The sequence below is a fragment of the Lathyrus oleraceus genome, chromosome 1 (genome assembly GCF_024323335.1).
Source record: "Lathyrus oleraceus cultivar Zhongwan6 chromosome 1, CAAS_Psat_ZW6_1.0, whole genome shotgun sequence".
Lineage (NCBI taxonomy): Eukaryota > Viridiplantae > Streptophyta > Magnoliopsida > Fabales > Fabaceae > Lathyrus > Lathyrus oleraceus.
The window spans coordinates 84,144,628-84,162,460 of NC_066579.1; positions in this window are offsets into that span (position 1 = coordinate 84,144,628).

Here is a 17,833-nt window from a genome sequence, read left to right on the forward strand (position 1 = left end):
AGCAACTCCTCTCGTTCACGGATCCAAGCACCCGAACGGTCTTCGTCTCTCAACTCCTCTACTCCTTGGCTAGGGAGGGTTGAAAGCCCAGCCATAACCAAAGGTGTGGGTCTTGGATACTCATAAGGCATGAGGTACTCGGAAGCTCTCCTCCTAACCCAAGAGGTATAGGGTTCCAAAGCGATACAGTTCTTCGGACCTAGCTCCTTCCTTCCTTTCATATGGATCTTGCGCCAAGCGCGGACCATCCTGCCCTTCAAGCCTTGGGGATCTTTACCCTCCTGAAAGAACACACCCTCTAACAGAATGTTATTGGGTTTATCCTTTAGGGGGAACCCAAGCTGACAACGTGCCAAAATAGGGTTGTAGTTAATTCCACCGCATGTACCAAGAAGAGGTACATTGGAGAATTCACCACAAGAGTCGATAATCTGCACACCATCATATACACGGTTGTACCAAAAGATATCATCATTAGTGAGAGACATAAGTCTCGTGGACCACCGTAGACATCCTTTGTTCTCCTTGAAGGCGAGTGTCTGAGGCAAGTGCAAAATAAACCACTTGTACAACAGAGGCAAACAACACACAATGGTACCACCGCCCTTTGCATTCCTCATATGCAAAGAGAAATAAGTGTCATCCAACAGAGTAGGAACGGGATTAAGAGTAGAGAAAATCCTAATGGCGTTCACATCCACAAACTTGTCGATGTTGGGGAATAACACTAGCCCATAGATGAGAAATACAAATATGGCCTCAAAGGCGTCCTCACTCATGGCCTTCCCAAACATAGTAGCTTGATCAATGAGGAAATCAGACGGGAGACCTTGAATTCCACCTTTGGTAGTCATATGAGCACCAATAATAGATTCATCTATACGGAACAGATCAGCAATCTCTTGAGAAGAAGGAACTCTCTCCAAGCCACTGAACGACAACTGGTCTAGGATAGGTATGCCCACAAGATAGGCATACTCCTCAAGCGTGGGCAAAAGCTGGAAATCCGGAAAAGTGAAGCAACGGTACAAGGGATCATAGAATTGCACCAACACACTCATTAGACCTTCATCCACTTGAGTAGCCAGAATAGACAGAAGCTTCCCATGACGAGCCTTGAATTCCAAGGGATCTAATACATAGGATGTCAAACTCCTTAACTCTTTCAAGTCGGGTTGTCTGAAACGGTACTTCTTCGTATTCCTTCTTTGTCTATCCATGTCTGAAAATTTGCAAATAAACCTCTTAAGTTCCTTGAAAGTTTTCTCATTGTTGATGATATGTATGTGTATGAATGTATGAATGCATGGATACAACAATCACACTCAAGGATCAAGCAAATCACACCACACAAAGGTCATGGGATGGATCAAGTCATCCTTAATATCAATCATCCATTTTGGTGGATTATGGTTTACACCTTATCAACACCCAAGTTCCATTGATATTAAAGATACACAAGAACGGATCAACCACGAATCAAGGGTTTGTTGCGAGTCGCGAGCATGGAGTCTTGGTTAAGAACCACCCAAAGGGAGTGTACTATGGTTAAACCTGACAATCATGTTCTACAAGAGGTTCCCATAGTCATCATCCCATCTTTCGGATATTATCCGATAAACGACTACTCGTATTCCAAAAATATTCTCAAGAGAGACTCTTATGAGTGTAGTATCACGTAACAATCGTATCAAATCTTACACTCGAACGATCTTCGCACTACGTCCTAAAAATAGGCCAAGATGGGCGTGGTAAACTAAGGTCCTTGGCTTCTAAGGCATATATTGGAAAGAGTAATGCCTAAACACGACTACTCGTGTGACATTATTGATCCCAACATAACCTCCACCAAGTGAATGGGCTTGCAAGTCAACTTGCTAAGGAATAACTCCACACAAGTCAACAAGACTATGCCATTCTCCTATCCTAAGTGCACTCGAGTTCGGATATAGAACTCATCTCACGAAGATCACCAAGCATACAAGGAATTAATATTCAAACAATTCAATCATTACATACAATACAATAATCCCAAATTGCACAAAAATATGTCACAAAGCAATATACCATACAATACAACAAATATGAAAAGTAGGCAAAACCCACTAGGCAAATGATATTCCCCACTAGAGTCACCACTTTTCTGTAGCGGGGTATTCGTTACCATTAGATATATTGACTAAATCCAAGGTAAACCATACAAGTCGAGTCGCCACCACACTTCTATTTATCCAAAGGAATGGTTAGAAAGCGAACAAAAACCTAAAAGTTTTATCGAATCAAAAACTAGTAAAAATGTCAGAGATCTGGGTAAGGGGGTTGGTTAGGCAATGGGAAGGTTTTAAGCACCCCAAAACATCCTCGGTACTCCTAGGGAGTCCTTTTCATAAGTGTTGTTCTAGTCTAAAGGGTGTAGGTATATCTAAAGTACTATTTACTAAAAGGAAGGTTAAAAGAAAATGACTCGCAAGGATGTCGCATCCACTGCCTACGTATCTCATCTGAGTATGAGAATCAGAGTCTTCTTAGCTCGGCTACCTATGGGTTAAAGAGAAGTGTGCTCGGTAAGACGTCGTGTCTTATGCCTACGTATCTCATCTGGAATGAGAATCAGAGCAAAACGTAGTTCGGCTAACTAGGGGTTAAGGATTGCCATCTGAACATGGACTTACAAAAAGGACACCAGTTGTGTCAAAGGAGGGTGGGCAGTGTGTTCAACGTCCTAGCAGTAGGTGTCGCAGCTCGTTGAATCGAGTCTTAGGCAGTTACCTCTTTGCAATAGAACGGACTGATATGCCACAAGATCGGAGACGCACGGAAGGTCTAAAAGTGGGGAAGTTCTGCTCTAGAGTTGTCATGCAATATGGACCTATGTGTTAGGATTTACAAAGGGGAACATTTACCTAATGTTAGCATGCAAAGAATAAGGGAATTCTACCTATGTTATCATACAAAGGGATGGAGCGCGGAGAGGAGTTACTGATAAGGGTAGATGGCGATCCCGGAGGCAATCGACTTACAGGTAGATGGCGATGCCTGAGGCAATCGACTTACAAGAGGATGGATGAATGCGTGTTGGTTCTGTTAAGTTTTGAAAATGATTACTCGACGTTGGATCGAGCTTTTGATCTTATTTTGAAATGGTTATCAGATGTTCGTTTTAATTCTTGTATTAACAGGTGACTAAAGAAATAAAGAAATAAATATTATACACTTCATGGGAGAGGGGTATATTTGTTATGAATGGGGATTGTTCATGGCAAACAAACAGTAAGAATATATGCCTCATACATCATACAAGTAGGCAACAGTTATCAATCAGATCGGATAAATAAACAATATATAATCAAACCAAAGAATCAAATAATGGAGCATTTAAACAATGCATGGGAGTATGAACATGTTAAATAATCAAGCAATAGAAAGCATGAATGAGAGAAACCAGTATAAAAGATAACAAATGAATCAAACAGATGAAAATATGCACACAAAGGGTCCACTGAATAATTTAATCAGGAAATGAGGTAAGGATCAAATAAAATCAAGGTAAAAGGCCTCTAATACATGGCATATGAGATGAACAAGGAAGGATCAAAAGATCTCTTCAATTGCCATAAGCAATCCCTATGGCAAACATCGATCATAAAGAAGTCAACTGAAAAATTCAAGTCAACTAAAAAATAACAAATAAATAACAAATTAATCAAGAAAATTATGAAAAATTAAACTAAATAAGGTGGGGTTAGGACATCATCATCCCCCAAAAAGATTTTAAAATTAACGAAAATTGGTACATAAATTAATTAAAATAAAACCGAGGTCAAACCAAAAGTCAATTAATGAGACTAAGTTAGAAATAAATCAAGAATAAATAGTAAATTAATCAATAAAGTTATGAAAAATTAAACTAAATAAGGTGGGGTCAGGACATCATCATCCCCCAAAAATATTTTAAAAAGTAACAAAAATTTATACATAAATTAATTAAAATAAAATAGAGGTCAAACCAAAAGTCAATTAATGAGACTAGGTTAAAAATAAATCAAGAATAAATAGTAAATTAATCAAGAAAATTATGAAAAATTAAACTAAATAAGTTGGGGTCAGGACATAATTATCCCCCAAAAATATTTTAAAATAACGAAAATTGGTACATAAATAATTAAAATAAAACCGAGGTCAAACCAAAAGTCAATTAATGAGACTAGGTTAGAAATAAATCAATAATAAATAGTAAATTAATTAAGAAAATTATGAAAAATTAAACTAAATAAGGTGGGGTCAGGACATCATCATCCCCCAAAAATAGTTTAAAAATAATGAAAAGTGGTACGTGAATTAATTAAAATAAAATAGAAGTCAAATTAAAATTCAACCAACCAAACTAGGTCAAAAATAAATCCAAATTAAATTGAAAATGTGAAATAAAATTCCAAGAGAAGTTCAGGTTGACCATGAGACAGTGGTCAACCCTCATCCCAAAAATCAAATGCTAACAATAATTTTAAGTCATAAAAATAAAATCAATAGAAAAGTGTGTTAAAATGGACCATTTAGAATAAATAATTAAAATAAAATATTAATATTAAAAAAATACGAAAATAAAAATTATATAAAATTAAATAAAACTTTAAGAAAAGTGAAAAATATTTTTGGGTAATTTTATAGACGAAGAAAATATTTTATATAAGAAAAAGAAATATGAAAATGGAAGGATTAATGGTGATGAACATGGTAAGCAAGCGTAGATATATCAAAACATGGTCATGGAAGAGATGATTACCTAATGGAAAATAGAAGTGGAACGGAAGAGGAATGGAATCTGATATGTGATGAATCTTTTCCTCCTTGCCACAAAATTCTAATGCTCCTTTAGGGTTAGGGTTTCAGCTTCTTAAATAGGGTGGATTAGGTGTTCTCATGGGCTTTTTAATAAGTGATTTATCTATAAGAATAAAAGTGTGAAGTGAGGTGTAAAATGTTGTTATTTTGGGCCAAACTTAAGTGAATGGATGTCCAATGCATAGCCAAGAGAGGTAAAAAACGTGACTGGTTTGTGCAGCATGCTTAGAAAATCTGATTGGGCCAGCCATGCCCAAAATCTGCCTAGAAAATCAAGTCATGATGCCCATTTTAAATGAATGTATCTCTCAAACCATGGATCCAAATGAGATGATTCCAAACGGATGTGAAAGAGGAAATGGCAAGGTACAATTGTTGTGAATAAATTATTTTCAAATAATGCCTTGAAGTGCAAGAAAACTGGCCAAGAAGTCTTGACAAATTTTGAAGATTTTGGACTTAGAAATTTTTCTAAGTGTCCTAAAAAAATGTCTCACTTTGACTAAGCATAACTTTCTCAATTCTAATCCAAATGGAGAAAACTTTATATCTATAGAAAGCTTGAAACAAGAGGAACAAATTTCATGCTGGAGAAATTTTCAAATGAAGCTTTTATATTGATGCAAAATGGGCTTAAAGTGAGTGCAACGATCATGAAAACTTGCCCTAAATGGAAAGTCAACCATTTCCAAATTAAGTAACTTTTCTAATTCATGGTTGAATGATGAATCCATGATCCAACCTTGATCAAATTTCACATGTAGGATCCCCTAGGCATGGATTTTGAGATTCCACTCTCAAAATGTCAGGAGTTGACTTTTCTGGCCCCACAGTTGACTTTTCCCAAACTGTCTGATTCCCGATTCCATTGATCAATTGAAGCAGTTCTAGCTCAAATAAAGAGCTGATTTTTTGTATGTAGACCCTTGTGGACATATGGAGGGCCATGGAAAAGAGTTTCACCCAAAGAATCAGAAATAAACTGATTTTATACCAAACCCTAGTTTTAGGGCAAAATGATCAAGAACTGATTGCACTGATTGCCAATGGATCTTTCTGAGATAATTGTGAATCTTCCTACGCCAAGATGCCTCTCTAATCATGACATGGATGAGCTCCTCTACTTCCAACCAAACATTTCCTGTTGCAGGTAGCCATGAAACCCTAATTTCTGATTAAATCCAGATGAACACTCTAATAGCTTTGAATCCTTCACTGATGAACTGAGGACCATAATAAGATACTTGGACCCCCCTAAGACCCTTGAGACTTGTATACTTAGAAACTGAAGTCCAATTCTCAATCTTGCTTTGTGTGGGCTCCTTCTGTTAAGGAGTGATCAATCAAAACCTGATTTCCATGTCACTAATGCAGTATGCAATGAGTATGACCTAATATGATGCTAATGAAGTGTAAAACATAATCCCATGCTTCCAGGAAAAATGAAGGGTAAATTTTGGGGTATTACACATCTGAATTCATAGGACGAGTGAAATCATCCCCATCCATAGTTGTAAGTATCAAAGCACCGCCTGAAAAGGCTCTCTTCACAACATATGGACCTTCATAGTGTGGAGTCCACTTGCCCCTGGAATCGGGCGGGAAAGACAAAACTTTCTTGAGCACAAGGTCGCCTTCTCGGAACACACGAGGCTTGACCTTCTTATCAAAGGCTTTCTTCATCCTTTGCTGATATAACTGACCATGGCACATGGCAGTCAATCTCTTTTCTTCTATCAAATTCAGTTGGTCATAGCGACTCTGAATCCATTCAGCATCAGTCAACTTGGCTTCCATCAAGACTCTCATTGATGGGATCTCCACCTCTACTGGGAGCACAGCTTCCATGCCGTAAACAAGAGAGAAAGGGGTTACCCCTGTTGAAGTGCGGACAGATTTGCAATATCCATGCAGAGCGAATGGCAACATCTCGTGCCAATCCTTGTACGTAACAACCATCTTCTGGACAATCTTCTTGATATTCTTATTGGCAGCTTCAACAACCCCATTCATCTTGGGTCTATAAGAAGAAGAATTATGATGTGTTATCTTGAACTCGCTACACAACTCTTTCATCATCTTGTTGTTCAAGTTAGATCCATTATTAGTAATGATCTTGTCTGGCACACCATAACGGCATATGAGTTGATTCTTCATAAACTTCACAACTACCTGCCTGGTCACATTTGCGTACGATGCCGCTTCAACCCACTTGGTGAAGTAATCAATTGCTACGAGAATAAACTTGTGACCGATGGACGCTTTTGGCTCTATCATGCCAATAGTGTCAATTCCCCACATGGAGAAAGGCCATGGTGATTAAATCACATTCAGAAGTGTCGGTGGAATATGAATCTTGTCCGCATAAATCTGACACTTGTGGCATTTCTTCACATATTTGCAGCAATCAGACTCCATTGTCAGCCAATAGTAGCCTGCTCTCAACATCTTTCTAGCCATGGCATGTCCATTGGAATGAGTACCAAATGAACCCTCATGGACCTCAGTCATTAACAGATCTGCTTCGTGTCTATCCACGCATCTGAGCAAAACCTTGTCAAAATTCCTTTTATAAAGCACATCGCCATTGAGGTAGAAACTGCCTGATAATCTCCTCAAAGTATTTCTATCTTTCACAGATGCCCCAGGCGGGTAAATCTGACTCTGAAGAAAACATTTGATGTCGTAATACCATGGCTTATCATCTTTTACTTCTTTAACTGCAAAGACATGAGCTAGTCTGTCCAAGCGCGTCACAGTGATATTGGGAACCTCATTCCAGAGTCTCACCACGATCATCGAAGCAAGTGTAGCAAGTGCATCTGCCATCCAATTCTCATCTCGAGGAATAAGATGGAAGTCAACCTCAGTAAAGAATGTCGAAATCCTCCTCGCATAATCTCTGTATGGGATAAGGCCAGGCTGATTCGTTTCCCATTCACCCTTAATCTGATTAACAACAAGGGCCGAATCACCATAAACATCAAGATGCTTGATCCTAAGATCAATACATTCTTCTAAACCCATAATACAAGCCCCATATTCCGCCATATTATTCGTGCATTTGAAAGTTAGCCATGCTGTAAAAGGAAAATGTGTGCCTTGAGGAGTAATAATCACTGCCCAATACCATTTCCATATTGATTTACAGCGCCATCAAACACCATGCTCCATCGGGAACCAGGCTCTGGCCCTTCATCGAGCGTAGGCTCATCACAATCTTTCATTTTCAAATACAAAATCTCCTCATCAGGGAAGTCATACTGAACTGACTGATAATCCTCGATTGGTTGATGCGCCAAGTGGTCAGCCAAAATACTACCTTTAATAGCTTTCTGAGCTCGATACTCAATATCATACTCAGATAACAACATCTTCCAACGGGAAATCCTTCCAGTTAAAGCAGGCTTCTCAAAGATATACTTGATTAGATCCATTTTGGATATCAACCAAGTCGTATGATTCAACATATACTGGCGTAAGCGCTTAGCAGCCCAAGTCAAAGCACAACATGTTTTCTTAAGCATTGAGTACCGAGACTCACAATTAGTGAATTTCTTACTCAGGTAGTAAATGGCATATTCTTTCTTCCCTGATTCGTCTTGCTGACCAAGGACACAACCCATAGAGTCTACAAGAACTGGCAGATACATAATCAAGGGTCTCCCTTCCACAGGGGAAGACAGAATCGGAGGCTCGGACAGATACTCTTTGATACTGTCAAAGGCTTTCTGGCTATCCTCAGTCCAATCGTGAGACTGATCTTTCTGGAGGAGCTTGAATATAGGTGCACATATGGCAGTCATGTGGGATATAAATCTGGAAATATAATTCAAGCGGCCAAGAAAACCTCGGACTTGCTTCTCAGTTTTAGGCGCAAGCATCTCTTGTATTGCTTTGACCTTGGTAGGGTCAACCTCAATACCTCTCTCGCTGAGAATAAAGCCCAATAACTTGCCGAAACGGACTCCAAATGTACACTTGTTAGGATTCAGACGAAGTTTATACTTCCTCAAACGATGAAATAGCTTCAACAAGTGCTCTATATGTTCAACTTCCGTTCTTGACTTTGCAATCATATCATCAACATACACCTCAATCTCCTTGTGCATCATATCATGAAACAAGGTAGTCATAGCTCGTTGATACGTGGCTCCGGCGTTCTTCAAACCGAAGGGCATCACTCGATAACAGAATGTTCCCCAAGGTGTGATGAATGTTGTCTTCTCCATATCCTCGGATGCCATTTTAATCTGATTATAACCAGAAAATCCATCCATAAATGAAAAGACATTGAATTTAGTTGTATTATCTACCAACATATCAATATGTGGTAGAGGGAAATCATCTTTCGGACTAGCTTTATTCAAGTCTCTATAGTCCACACACTTTCAGACTTTTCCATCTTTCTTAGGCACGGGCACAATATTGGCCACCCATTGAGGATACGTAGAAGTCACCAGAAATCCTGCATCAATTTGCTTCTGAACTTCTTCTTTGATCTTTACTACCATATCAAGATGAGTTCTTCTGAGCTTCTGCTTCACAGGCACACACTCAGGCTTCAAAGGCAGGAAATCTTGCACGATATCAGTATCCAGACCAGGCATGTCTTCATATGACCAGGCAAAGACGTCGACGTATTCTCGTAGCAACTCAATCAACCCCTTCTTAACAAATTCTTCTAGGAGTGCCCCAATCTTCACTTCTTGCACACAATCTTCAGACCCCAAGTTGACTGTTTCCAGATTCTCGAGATGCGGCTGAATGATCTTCTCTTCGTGCTCAAATAGACGGGTAATCTCGTCAGGAATCTCTTCAACACCATCTTCTTTTGCCTTAAATACAGGGAATTCAAAGTTGGGAGATGGTGTTGGATCATTATGTTCAATGGGTTTGATCAACCTGCATAATGATTTTGGATATAAAAGAGATTTTAGAATTCAAACAAGGCAAATCATTATGCAGATGAAAAGATTGATTTTATTCTATTTTTAAGGTTTTATGTGATCACCAATTTCATGCAAAAATCAAAAAGTGAAAATAATTGGAAAGAACAAACATTTAGTATGAATTTATTGAATGAAATATCATTGTATTTATGAGCCAACAATGTCATCACTCCTCCTTTTGCCATGAGAGAAGGGTTTTTAAACAAACAGCGAACATTACATTGACTTATGGACAACTGTTGGAACATCAACAACGACCCAGTTATTGCAGACCCCTCAAGGGATGACAAAGTTGCTAGAATCTTCCCCTTCATCCTCTTCCATAATAGCAGCAAATTCCTCGTCTTGGACAGCGTGGATGAACCCACCACTCTGAAACAGCCCATGCTTGTTGAAAGTTTCAAAATAATACCATATGTCAGCTCGGGATTTGTTGTCTTCTATCTTGATCATTTGTCCTAAACCAGTAGTTGTGCCATGCTCAATAGCCAACTTAGCATCATTGTAGGATGCAAAGGAAGAAGTTCCTTTCCTTGAAGGCTCAGCAATAGATAAAGCTTGGAACGGCGTTCCAACTTCATCCTCAGCGTCTATATAAGAAAAGGAAGACAGATGGCTAACCAGGAGAGCCTTCTCTCCCTCTACCACTACCAGCTTCTTGTTCTTGACAAATTTCAATTTCTGGTGTAGGGTGGATGTCGTGGTGCCTGCCTCGTGAATCCATGGCCTGCCCAACAGACAACTATATGATGGGTGGATATCCATGACCTGAAAAGTGATCTGGAAATCACTTGGTCCAATCTTGACTGGGAGTTCAACCTCCCCAATCACCGTTTTGCGTGATCCATCAAAAGCTTTTACCACCACTCCACTCTGCCTCATGGGAGGCCCCTGGTATGACAATCTAGCGAGAATGGATTTTGGCAACACATTCAGGGATGATCCAGTGTCTACCAGCACATTAGACATGTCATCATCTTTGTAGCTCATAGATATGTGAAGTGCCAAATTATGGTCTCTTCCCTCCTCAGGGAGATCAGCATCACAAAAACTCAGATTGTTACAGGCAGTGATGTTTGCAACAATACTATCAAATTATTCTATTGTGACATCATGGTCTACATATGCCACATCCAACACCCTCTGCAGAGCTTCACAGTGTGGTTCTGAGTTCATAAGCAAAGATAACACAGAGATCTTTGATGGCATTTGTAGAAGCTGATCTACAACGTTTTATTCACTCCTCTTGATGAGCCTCAGCATCTCATCACAGTCTTCTTTCATGGCGCCATTCTGGCCAGCAGAGACAAGAGTTCTTACAACAGTGGCAGGTTTATTAGCAACAAGTGCCGAATTTGGAGCAATAACAACATTCCCAACCGGACGTACAACACAATCAGCAACATCAGCCCTTCTGATGTCAGCCTGGGGTTTTGGCGGAGCCGAGAAAAGACGACCACTACGGGTCAGGCCGCTGACATCGACAATATTAACAACAGAAGTAGAGGGCAAGGGCACCTCCTTCCCATCTTCCAATGCCACAGCATTGTAACGATATAGGACATCTTTATCGGAAGAATATGGCACAAGGCCAGCTGGTTTAATTATCGGAGAGGGAGAAGCCTTCTGTTTGTTTCCATCATACCGGATGACAACAGGCTCTGGGATCCGAAATACTAGAGATATCACATTGACTTCATCATCAGCATCGCGATTCTGAAGTATTTCAATTACACCTTCATCCAGCATTTCTTGGATGTCTTTACGGACTTGGCGACATCCCCTCTGATTGACAGTGCAAACACGACATCTGTCATGGTCGTGCTCGTAGTGACTGTATTCACACAATACTTTATGCATCTCAACCAAAGATTGTCGAATATGGCTGACATATTTGACTTTATATTTACTAGGGCAGCCCTGGACCATGTTGACAGCAGATTTCCCATGCTCGGGCAATGGGTTCTTCTTCACATTGGGACCTACGTCCTCGAAACACAAGATACCACTTCTCACAAGGTCTTGAACCTTGGTCTTCAGCGAGTAACATTTTTCCACGTCATGTCCGGGGGCACCGGAATGATAAACACAGTGTAGCTCGGGCTTATACCACCACTGAGGGTTGGTAGGTACAGCCGGTGGGTCGCGTGGAGTAATCAGTTTCCTCTCTATCAAAGAGGGATATAGTTCTGCATAGGTCATAGGCATAGGATCAAAGGTGACCCTCTTCCTCTCGTAGATGGTACTAGTCTGATTGTTGTTTCGAGGCTGGTAGGCCTACTGTTGAGGACGGTGTTGTTGTTGTTGATATTGTTGATGTTGTTGTTGTTGGTTATTATTATGATGATAGTGCTGGTTTTCTCTTAAAACAGGTGCTATGTGAGCCACCTGATGCTGATTACCGGCGGGACGCACGGTCTTCCTCCTCACTAAGGGTCTTCTGGGTTTAACATGGGAGGTCACAACATGTGCCTCGCCATCTTTCTTCTTTCCAAACGCCTCATATTGTTTGGCAGAAGAGCCTTCTTCTCTAGTCAGGCGCCCTTCCCTAACTCCTTCCTCCAAACGCATCCCCATGTTCATCATCTCAGTGAAATCAGAAGGAGCGCTGGCAATCATCCGCTCATAGTAAAATGAGCTCAAGGTCTTCAGAAAGATCTTGGTCATTTCTTTCTCTTCCAGCGGAGGCACAATCTGTGCTGCTAATTCTCGCCACCTCTGGGCGTACTCTTTGAAAGTTTCCTTGTCCTTCTAGGACATGGCTCTCAATTGATCCTTATCGGGAGCCATATCCACATTGTAATTGTATTGCTTGACGAAGGCCTCGCCAAGGTCATTGAAGGATCGGAAGTTCGCGCTGTCCAAGCCCATATACCATCTCAGGGCAGCATCGGACAAACTGTCTTGGAATTAATGAATGAGGAGTTGATCGTTGTCGGTCTGAGTCGACATCTTCCTTGCATACATAACAAGGTGGCTGAGAGGAAAAGTATTTCCCTTGTACTTTTCAAAGCCCGATACTTTGAACTTTACAGGGATTTTAACATTTGGAACTAAGAAGACTTCAACAGCAGACTTGCCAAAAAGGTCCTTTCCTCTGAGAGTTTTGAGTTCCTTGCGGAGCTCAAGAAACTGATCGTTCATTGCATCCATCTTTTCATAGACGCCTGGGCCCTCAGACGGCTCAGAGTGGTAGATGGTGTCGTCTACTCTTGGAATAGTATGCACGACAGAAGGTGGAACGGCGAGGACCAGGCTAGATGCTTGCAGAGAAGCAAATGTGGGGGAAAGACCCTCAGGAGCAAAGTTTGCGGGCATCCCCCATGGAAACCCGGCTGGCATAGCAGTTGGTGCAAAGTGGGCACTGGCTGCAGGCACTGTTGAAGAGGCAATCTCAAAGATGACTGTCCTCTGGGGAGGAGTTGAAGGCGTCGGAGACGATTGGCTCTAGGCGGCCATGAAAGACTCCATTAGGGCAGTCAACCTGTCCACATCCTCCTTGAGTTCACGGTTCTCTTGCTCTAAGTGATCCATCAGTCTTGAAGTGTTGGCTCGAGTGTAGTACCGATGAGTCAGCTTGTCTTCAAAATAAATGAAGAACACAGAGTTAGACCATTGAACAAGAAGCCTAGAGCAAAACCTGCTTATGCACATGATGCATGGAATGCTTGTGCATATGATTTATTTTATTTATCAGAGGAACTTTCGAGTCCTATTTGCAAATATTTGGAAATATTACTTATTTAGACATATATGGAAATATCATATCAATAATATCTGGAAAATATTTTTACACCAAAGAAGTATAGTCTTGGTAACCAAATACAATACAAGAGAGAAGGAAAATGAACATCCTATGGAACCCTAGAAGCAATCATCTAAAGCTCTGGAGACTGGAAGATAAGTTGCACAAAGCCTCTTCACCTCTCTTTCATAGGCTGCCTCCATATCTGCCTTCTCTTTGGCGAGTCGATCGTACTTCCTTTTCCAAAACTTGGAAGACTGAGGAAGAAGAGAAGTCGCCATATCATCAGGCTCGTCGATAACCTGATGCTCAAGAAACTCTATAAATGCATCCTTATCTCTAAGCTGCTGAAGTAACTCCTCTTGTTCACAGATCTAGGCACGTGAACGGTCTTCGTCTCTCAACTCCTCTACTCCTTGGTCAGGGAGGGTTGAAGGCCCAACCACATCCAAAGGTATAGGTCTTGGATACTCATAAGGCATAAGGTACTCGAAAGCTCTCCTCCTAACCCAAGAGGTATAGGGTTCCAAAGCAATACAGTTCTTCGGACCAAGCTCTTTCCTTCCCTTCCTATGGATCTTGCGCCAAGCGCGGACCATCCTGCTCTTCAAGCCTTGGGGATCTTTACCCTCCTGAAAGAATACACCTTCTAACATAATGTTATTAGGTTTATCCTTTAGGGGGAACCCAAGCTGACGACGTGCCAAAATAGGGTTGTAATTGATCCCAGCACATGTACCAAGAAGAGGCACATTGGAGAATTCACCACAAGAGTCGATAATCTGCACACCACCATATACACAGTTGTACCAAAAGATATCATCATTAGTGAGAGACATAAGTCTCGTGGACCACCGTAGACATCCTTTGTTCTCCTTGAAAGCGACCGTCTGCGGCAAGTGCGAAATAAACCACTTGTACAGCAAAGGCAAACAGCACACAATGGTACCTCCACCCTTTGCATTCCTCATATGCAAAGAGAAATAAGTGTCACCCAACAGAGTAGGAACGGGATTAAGAGTAGAGAAAATCCTAATAGCATTCACATCTACAAAGTTGTCGATGTTGGGGAATAACACTAGCCCATAGATGAAAAGTACAAATATGGCCTCAAAGGCGTTCTCACTCATGGCCTTCCCATACAAAGTAGCTTGAGCGATGAGGAACTCAGAAGGGAGACCTTGAATTCCACCTTTGGTGGTCATATGAGCACCAACCAGAGATTCATCTATATGCAACAGGTCAGCAATCTCTTGAGAAGTAGGAACCCTCTCTAAGCCACTGAACGGCAACTGATCCAGGATAGGTATACCCACAAGATAGGCATACTCTTCAAGCATGGGCAAAAGCTGGAAATCTGGAAATGTGAAGCACCGGTACAAGGGATCATAGAACTGCACAATTACACTCATCAAACCTTCGTCCACTTGAGTAGCCAGAATAGATAAAAGCTTCCCATGACGAGCCTTGAAATCCAAGGGATCTAATACATAGGATGTCAAATTCCTTAGCTCTTTCAGGTCGGGTTGTCTGAAACTGTACTTCTTCGTATTCCTTCTTTGTTTATCCATGTCTGAAAAATTCAAAATAGACCTCTTAAGTTCCTTAAAAAATTTCTCATTATTGATGATATGGATGCAAATGGGTGCATGAATGCATGGATGCAACAATCACACTAAAGGATCAATCAAAGCACACCACACAAAGGTCATGGGATGGATCAAGTCATCCTTAATATCAATCATCCATTTTGGTGGATTATGGTTTACACCTTATCAACACCGAAGTTCCATTGATATTAAGGATACAAGAACGGATCAACCATGAATCAAGGGTTTGTTGCGAGTCACAAGCATGGAGTCTCGGTTAAGAACCATCCAAAGGGAGTTTAATAGGGTTTAAACCTGCCAAATATGTGCTACAAGAGGTTCCCATAGTCATCATCCCATCTTTCGGATATTATCGGATAAACAACTACTCGTATTCCAAAAATATTCTCAAGAGAGACTCTTATGAGTGTAGTATTGCGTAACAATCGTATCAAATCTTACACTTGAACGACCTTCGCACTACATCCTAAGAATAGGCCAAGATGGGCTTGGTAGATTAAGGTCCTTGGCTTCTAAGGTCTATATTGGAAAGAGTAATGCCTAAACACAACTTCTCGTGTGACACTATTGATCCCAACAGGACCTCCACCAAGTGAATGGGCTTGCAAGTCAACTTGCTAAGGAATAACTCCACACAAGTCAACAAGACTATGACATTCTCCTATCCTAAGTGCACTCGAGTTCGGGTATAGAACTCATCTCACAAGATCACCAAGCATACAAGCAATTAATATATCAAGCAATTCAAACATTACATACAATACAAAAATCCCAAATTGCACAAAAAAATATGTCACAAAATAATATACAATACAATACAACAAATATGAAAAGTAGGCAAAACCCACTAGGCAAATTTCCCCAGCAGAGTCACCACTTTTCTGTAGCGGGGTATTCGTTACCTTTAGATTTATTGACTAAATCAAAAGTAAACCATACAAGTCGAGTCGCTACCGCACTTCTATTTATCCAAAGGAAAGGTTAGAAAGCGAACAAAAACCGAGAAGTTTTATCGAGTCAAAAACTAATAAAAAAGTCAGAGATCGGGGTAAGGGGGTTGGTTATGCAATGGGAAGGTTTTAAGCACCCAAAACATCTTAGGTACTCCTATGGAGCCCTTTTCACACTTGTTGTAAGGTTTGTATTTTGTGAAACTTTGTTTGTGCAAACATGATTGGGGAGATGAGAGAAAAATATACAAATTATTTACAATTTTGTGTTTGAATGGATAAACCCATTGCCTACGTACCATCTTAAAAAAGATTAGGATCAAAACCTCGTAGTTCGGGGTAAAAATCTCAAAACAAGTTGGTGAATTGATTGGTCCAAAAGCCTTAAGGTCTTTTGTTATCCAAGGGAGAAAACTCACCCTAAAACCACAAATCCACCATGTGAGGATAGCTTCAACATGCTAGTTAGGGGTTAACCCTATAATAAGCATGGAAGACTCATTGTCCAATCACTAAGGATATAGGTGAGTATTACATCTACCTCAAGGATAACTCAAACCTAATAGCTAAAGGTTATGAAAAGTTTTTGATAAGGAAGTGGCCATTGAAACCATAAAACATTTGAATGAGTTATATTTACCAATGAAAAGTATTTACAAAATATGGTCAAAGTTGACTTAAAGATTCAATTCAAAATAAGTATTGTGAAAAGAAAGTTTGAAAATCAAAAGCATAATGCTTAGGTTTCTAATGTTTGAAAACAAGTGTTAATATTTGCACAAAAGTTTTGGCTTGGGTTAGAGTGGAGAAAAGAAGAAGAATGGCTAAAGTCCTAATCATACAAGAGATGAAGGAGAAGAAGCAAGACCACAAATGGAGTTCCTTTCTTGAGATCATATCGATGATCCAAGTAGCTCCCATCCTTTGGAATAAGCAAGCAAATAATTGTATACTCAAGTAATCAATCAAGCAAGCAAAGCTCTTAGGAATCTTCCAATGGCTCTTGTATCTTTCACTTTTGAAGCACATGACAATGGTTCTTCAATTGGCTCAAATAGGAATCCCTAGCAAAAAAGCACACACATCAAAAAGTTCCATAAAGTAAATCAAGAATGGACAAGAGTGAGTTTAGAGATTTGGTCCTTCTAATCCATCTTCAACATTAAGGCCTTTTTACTCAATTTTGCATAGGGAATGTCCTAGAATCTAAGTCTTTTTTTGTCCATTTTTGCATTTGGTCCACAACAATCAAAACAAAAGCACAAGCACAATAATATATACACAATTATGTGCTCAAGTGAGCAAAAGGCAAATTGCATTAACATAAACATGTGCTCAAATGAGCAAAGGGCAAAAGCAAATGAATAATATGTACAAGAGTAGTAAATTGCATAAAGGTAAAGTACAAGAATTAAATGTTAATGGTTAATGGTTAGTGTTAGTATTAGTGTGCCATAAGGCAATTTAGCGCTATGTTAAACAATCGTCATTGGACTTATATAGAAGTCACAACTATCTGAGGCCGGTCAATGATAATGTAGGCAACAAACACAAGTTAGAGATCTTGATTAGTGAATCAAGCTCCTAAACTTGCCATGCCAAAAAGAAGATGAGAAATAATCTTGTATTGATTTAGGTTCTTTGCTTGATTAGGAAGCAACCTATCCTTAATGTAAAGCCATTCACTTGATCCATGATCAAGATGAATTAGATTTGAATCAAGGAAGGTTAGAC